The following is a 7,500-nucleotide window of genomic DNA, read 5'->3' on the forward strand; positions in this document are numbered from 1 at the left end:
CTGAGTCATATTTCTAACATATATATTACCACTCCTGTAAACAAATTTATTTCTCACATATCCTCTATTTACTGAAATTCCCCTCAATATTTCTTCTCTTTGAAATTAATTTCGTTCAATCCATGTTATCAATATCCATAATATAAATGAATTTAAAGCGTTTGAGATGATAAATGATATTACTCAATGAAAAATATTCATTGAGAAATAAGTGAGATTAGCTTATCAAAATCAGTGTCATGGAAGAATAATAATGTTCATTATCAGCAGCTTTTAATAAATCTATGATTAATTTATCAAGTTTCAGAAATAATACCAGATTAAGATCCTGCCAAAGGGTGGGATTTCCTCATAATTAATACTGGAATTATTGTTATTGTCTCATGTTTAATTAATCCGAATGCAGAGAGTCTATTCGTGATCTTAATCACTGTTTATCTCATTTTGAAATTAAATTTTTATAATATTTCCAACAATAATTGTTATTTTTGGTGGCCTAATGCCTATACTCATTTTTTTTTAATGAGGCGCATTTGCACTGACTCGCAGCGGTGCCCTTTATGCTCGGATCAAGTTTACTGCTACCTCATTGGTTAGAATTATCTTGTCCAACCAATCAGCGACCAGGAAACATTTCCGAGCTAAAAGGGCACCCCAGCGTGTCGGTGTAAATCTGCCTCGCTAAAAAGAATTGATTATAGTTATAAATTATTGCTGTAATTAAAATGATGCAAATGTACATTTTTCTGTAAAGTAACAATAAAATTGTTTGTGTGTATGCTTATGTACATGTATTTATGTTGCAACTTTTCTTTTGCAATACATAGGAATGTAGTATCCATATATTATGTGTTAATGAAAAGCAGCTGAGGAATCTATCACTAATACTTATGTATGGTAGAATGAAGTTGCTGTTTTTCTTGAAGCTTCCATTAGAAATATGATATTACTTAGAGAAAACTGGCTCTAGAAATTGAAATACGTTTACGTAGCAAGATTATCCTTCAGCTATTTACCAATAATACTTATTTATGGATATTCATGAACACAATTAAAGGTAAATGGGACTGGTTTCAGTTCCAGTTTCATCAGAATAGATGCTCACCAGAACGTCAGCTGGGAAAACCTAATCCCTCCATAGTGTTGCCCAATCACAGCAGTGGCCTCCCTAGTAGACAGCCTACACTCACGGTCCAGGGCTAGGATCGATTTGGTGCCATAAAAATGTTAGGCGAAACCCTTACCACTGTACTAGTCAAGAGGCTCGAAGAAAAGTATCATTAATGTACTTAATAAGTAACGTTAACACAGTAACGATAATAATATCAAGTAGATGCTTGTCAAATATAAGAAAAATTAAACAAACAGACATAAATACAGGCATATGATATATGTAAGTTTAAAAAGGTATTGTTCCCTCAAGCTAGAGAAAAATCTTTATAATCCATTTCAATGTTAGAATTATCTTTAATTGTTCAAAATGGCTCCCATTAAGTATGAATAAATACTATTCTTAGAGACAACAGTAATTTTGCCACTTTTCCTTCTAAGAAGATTACTGCGGACTTACGTTCCTTAATCCTGCTTCTGAGCTTTTATAAGAAGGTGGACTCGACAAGGATTGCTCCATTTACCTTAACGCTTAATGCAGTTCTTATTTCGACTAATCTTGGCACGAGGAAGTAATATTTCTAATGTACTGACGTATGTAACAGTAAATGTTTCATTATTATCAAGTGCTGTTGCATTGTTTAAGGCAGTCTAGGATATATGTAACACGCACACACACACGCGCACACATACACACACACACACATTATATATATATGTATATATGTATATAAAGAGAGAGAGAGAGAGAGAGAGAGAGAGAGAGAGAGAGAGAGAGAGAGAGAGAGAGAGAGAGAGAGAGAGAGAGAGAGAGAATCTACTTGATACGCTCAGCTCTCCCCGTCCTTTGGGTAGTGTGGATAAGTAGTCATACTCTGGGTTGTGGGTTGCATGGGTTTGCATATAAATCTAAATATTTAGCCGTCATTTTTGACGGGTCGCGTACACTAGTATATTGTAATAATAATAATAATAATAATAATAATAATAATAATAATAATACACTTCAATGTCGAATTCTGTCTGTCACGGGATCCCAGTCATTTAGGGAAATTCTTTTAATTTTTAATATTTCTGTACGGATTTGGAGCTCAACACTGATAGAAATAAGTGCAAAGAGAAATCTTTACTGTCGAATGGGCTAATTCTTACTGTTTATACTTATTTCCATCGGCGCTGGGGTTCGAATCCTTGGCGGGGTAGGAAAATTTATCATTTAAAGACATTCCCCCAAGGTCCTTTAAATATACTAGGAGTATATTTGAAGGACCTTTCATTTCCCTATAGATCTTGGATCCCGGATATTGAAAGCGTATTTGGTGCTTGTTTAAAAAGAAAAAAATGAAACTCATGAGTGGCAGTAATAAAATTATCATATAAATAATTGATTTTGATTGCCTAACCTGTATTTACTTTCCTTATATGCGGGGTGGGCTGTATATATATATATATATATATATATATATATATATATATATATATATATATATATATATATATATATATATAGATTGTATGCAAAATGGTTTATTGAGACCAAAAATGAAAAATAGTGAGTCTTTGATCAACTTTTTGTAATCTCAGGTTTTGTTTTCGTTTTGTACATCCGCGGTGTTAGTTTGTTGAAATGAAGCAAGACCGCTTATTAGTGTAAATGGATATCAGTTATGTTGAGAATTTAATGAAATTTCAATATTGATTTTTCAACATATAGTTCTTGAAATGACATTTTTTTTCTAATGTCTATGGTATACACTTAGTGCGAATAATGGCATCATCCTGTATTGTAATTTTATTGTCGTTGTTTTTGTTTGGAATTTATATTTTATTATTCTAGTATTCAAATTCTTAAAAACATTTCAAGGATTTATAGTAAATAAACTGAGATGTATTTTAACAATCCATTACCATTATCCGACCTTGGAAGAATTTTAATATAATATTTATGGAAATTTCTGTTGCTTCCGGAAAATCAGATCATGTCAAGTTGAATGCATCCAACTAACATAACATAAAAAAAGTAATGCAAGTATTATATTTTCTGCATTATCAAAAATAATAAGAAGCCTTATTTTTTATAGTTATTATATAAACAATATATTTACCTCGACTGTAAAGTTTTTTTTTTTAATCGATAGTTTTCAATACTCTGTTCCTGTTATTCCAAATCGTTCTATTTTTATGGCATCTATATACATACAGTCGGACACAGGCGTCTCTGGTACACCTTTTTCCAAAGAAGTTCACCCTGCAACACCCTTACTTCGCGGCGAGTAACGAAGCATGGGTATAAGAAGAGATGGAAGAGGTGGTGAGCGGAGCTAAAAGCAGGAACTCGCTGCGCAGTAAGAGTGTGGCTTGGTGCACTTCTTCAAAGCGAGGTGTATCATAAAGTCCTGTGTCCAACTGTACCTCCAAGTAAACTGCAGTTAGGGTTTTTTTTTTTTTTTTTTTTTTTTTTTTTTGAAGCTAAGAAAGTAAATATTCGGTTAAGTTCAAATAATTCAAAATTAATTTTAAATATTCTGTCTAATTTGGGTTAGGTTAATAGTATTAGTTAAGAGTATTGGTATATCGACATTCTCGATTACCAATGTTTGTAATCCAAGAAATCCCGTAGCCTAATTAACTTAATTAGTAAATTCTCTTTGTTCGGGCGAACGGGCATCGACGCGAGCAAGAAACGTCTTAAATACATCGATACTGAAAAATCTCCTTCGAAGGAATTGCAATGATTGATCTTACGTCTGGCTGGAAATCTCTCGAGAATTTTGAAAAACTTCAAAAATAAAACTCGCTTTTATAACCCGATGAAATATCCAGTCCCTACCCTATCCTATCAACCGCCCCCACCCCCCTTTTTCCCTTTCCATTCCATTTTTCTTTATTTCCATTTCTTTTTTAGTAATCATCAAAATCTTTGGATTCGTCCAACATCTCAAAGAGCAACAGAAGCTATTTACCCTCAAGGAAAACAACTCCAGCCTTTTTTGTTGTTGTTGTTTCATTCCTCACTTTCCCCCCCCCCCCCCTCTCTCTCTCTCTCTCTCTCTCTCGCTCTCTCTCTCTCTCTCTCTCTCTCTCTCTCTCTCACACACACACCTCCCCCTCCCCTGACTACCCATCGGCCACTCTAGGAGGATACTAGGACCCCCCTCGACGGCCTTTCTTTATGTTGTGCCGTAGCAATATCGTGGAACGGACAAACAGACTCACACATACGCATGGAAAAAAGCGTTCTTAATCAAACTGGGCTGAGTTGCTCAAGAGAGAGAAAACTCCCTCAGTTCACGAGAAAATATAAAAGGAAACTTTGTTGATGATCTCCGGGAAGTCAACATAACTGGGCTTTGAGAACGCAGGTGGGAGGGGGGGGGGGGAATAGTGGGAGGAGATAGTGGAGGAGGAGGTCTAGCTGATGAAAGAATAGTTAGAGAAGTGGCTGATGGAAGACTTAAGACCTTGGCTTTATTAGAGGAAAACTAAAACAGAAACAACAAGAATAATGCGTTGAGTCTGTTGTCTCTGTTTTTTCCCCCAAAGACTAAAAAAAAAGGCGGATGACTCCCCTTGGCTTTTAATTAAGTAAACATTGCCTAGCTGTGAGTCTAGGATGCCGAAAGAGGAAGTACAGTTGGCAGTGTATGTTATGCTACAAAATCTCTGAAATATTTGACGGAAGTATTACTGAAGTAGATGATCTCTTAATGAAATCCTTTGTCGTTAATTTAAAAAGTCAACATTTGTAAAGTTGGATCAGAAACACTGTAATAACGATGAAAATTATAGTTTACTAGTGATTTAAACTAGGTTACATGACCCCCCCCCCATGGGTAGATCTTGTCTTTTTTTCATTTTCATCTTATAGTAAATGTCTTGTTATTCGTCACAATCAGGATTATAACATAGTTTGTCATCATCATCATCATCAGCCGTTGCTAGTCCACTGCAGGACAAAGGCTTCAGACATGTCCTTCCACTTGCATCTGTTTATGGTCTATGTCAGTTTATACCCACAAATTTTCTTAGCTTGTAAATCCATCGTCTACAGATCCTTTCCGGCTTCGTTTGCAATCTCTGGGGACCCATTTTGTTTTTCTTGATGCCCATGTATTATCTGTCATTCTCATTATATGGGCTGCTCATGTCCATTTATTTTTCTTACATGTTCTTAGAAAATCCTTTAGTTTGCTCTCGTATCCATGTTGCTCTTTTCCAATTTGTAATCTAACTCAAATTCAAAATGGTTGACTATTTTCCAGTCAGACATACTTTTATTATCATTTGTCATTTGTAGTGACTTCATCATCAACTAATGACTCATGTATTACACTTGTAAGGATTATCCTCAGTTGATAAGGAAGCTCACTCCCTCTGTTCTAGTCATATACTGGAACTCTTAGTAATTTATTAACTCTAGTTCGTAGAGCATTTCCTGCCACAGTGAAGTCAGTATTACCTCTGACCATTTAATAGCGGAAAAGGTCATCTCTCTGGATCGTGTTAATTTTCGTACAGGTTGTAAATAAACTGCTCCAAAGGAATGCTTGCCTTATAAAAAAAAAAAAAAAAAAAAAAAACTTTTTATAATATGCAAAAGCCTGAAAGGTTTCGCTTTGCACTTAAAAAATGCACTTCATCCGCCTGACGTGTCTAACCCTTTAGAAAGGTCAGCTGATGAGCTGTCAACTTGAATTTATCCAGTTTATAACCAATCCTAGTGACCATACTCTGAAATTCCTGTTTGATTCCCATTTGGTGAAAGAATATCTGAAATTCCTCTTTTTAAGATTTAATAGATCAAACCATTCAGTTTCCCTTAAAAATTGAATGTGATACAAATACCTATGCTATTCTCTGGCCACTATAAATAAGGAAATGGAAATTCAATACTAAAAAGTGTTTTATGGTTGTGGTGGCCGATGTGGTAACGTCCCTGACTGGTGAACGCTAAACTGAGATTCGAGTCCTGCTCAAACTCGATAGTTTCTTTGGTTGCTGCAACCTCACCATCCTTGTGAGTTAGGGATGGGTGGTTTGGGGGAGCCTACAGGTATATCTGCTGAGTCATCAGCAGCCATTGCCTGGCCCTCCTAGGTCCAAGCTTGGGTGGAGTAGAGGTTATAGTCAGTCTCTAGGGCATTGTCCTACTTGATAGGGCAATGTCACGGTCCCTTGCCTCTGCCATTTATGAGCGGCCTTTAAACCTTTAATGTCCTCTGTTCATTTATTTATGTCGTAATAAGTTAGAATTTCCACAGAACAGAATAACATCTTAAGAAAGAAAAAAATGAAACAAATGATCATCTCCGGGTTTAATAAATCGCCTGTGCTTGCATTACGGAAAGCCTGAATTATGTTGTATGACGGGAAATGAAATGAATTGTCCGGTACTTACATGCTTAATTGATTCAGTAGGACTTCAAAAGTTCAAAGTTGCAGCAAATGTACACTTGGGTAAAGTATTCTATCTAGTTTATTTTCTTGTTTTGTTAAATTTTTAATATTTTATATAGGAAATATTTATTTTTATGTTGTTACTGTTCTTAAGATATTTTATTATTCCTTGTTTCCTTTCCTCACTGGGCTATTTTCCCTGTTGGAGCCCCTGACTTATAGCATCCTGCTTTTCCAACTAGGGTTGTAGCTTAGCAAGTAATGATAATAGTAATGATATAGGAAAGTGACCAAAATCATTACTTATATCAAGGTGCCCTTCACTTTGTTGGTGGAACACTTGAAACGCGATTCAAAGTTATAAGTTGATTTTCTCTTATTTGCAACCAAACAAACGACGTATTTCAACTTTTAAAGGTTTAAAGGCCGCTCATGAATGGCAGGGGCAAGGGACAGTGACATTACCCTATCGAGTAGGACAATGCCCTAGAGACTGACCATCTATACATATGATCAGCGCCCAAGCCCCCTCTTCACCCAAGCTAGGACCAAGGAGGGCCAGGGAATGACTGGTGATAACTCAGCAGATAGACCTATAGGCTCCCCCAAACCTACCATCCTTAGCTCACAAGGATGGTTAGGTTTCAGCGACCAAAGAAACTAACGAGTTTGAGCGGGACTCGATCCCCATTCTGGCGTTTACCAGTTAGGGACGTTACCACATCGGCCACTACAATCCCATTACTTTAGGATAAAACGAGAAAGGCTTAAAGATTCATTCCATTATTACTTGTAGTGGACTTTAGTTATTTGTTTCAAAGTTTAGAAGGTTTGTATTTCCCTCAGGAAGTAACACATACTAGAAGCCAATTCATTTTAAGACTTACTATTCCTAATAGAAGCCTAACTTTTCTTATTATAGCTGAGGCCCTGAACAAATCATAATCTTCAATTTATTTTGGGTCAATATGTTTGGTTGGTATGGAAGATTCA

The sequence above is a fragment of the Palaemon carinicauda genome, chromosome 15 (genome assembly GCF_036898095.1).
Source record: "Palaemon carinicauda isolate YSFRI2023 chromosome 15, ASM3689809v2, whole genome shotgun sequence".
In the NCBI taxonomy this organism is placed as follows: domain Eukaryota; kingdom Metazoa; phylum Arthropoda; class Malacostraca; order Decapoda; family Palaemonidae; genus Palaemon; species Palaemon carinicauda.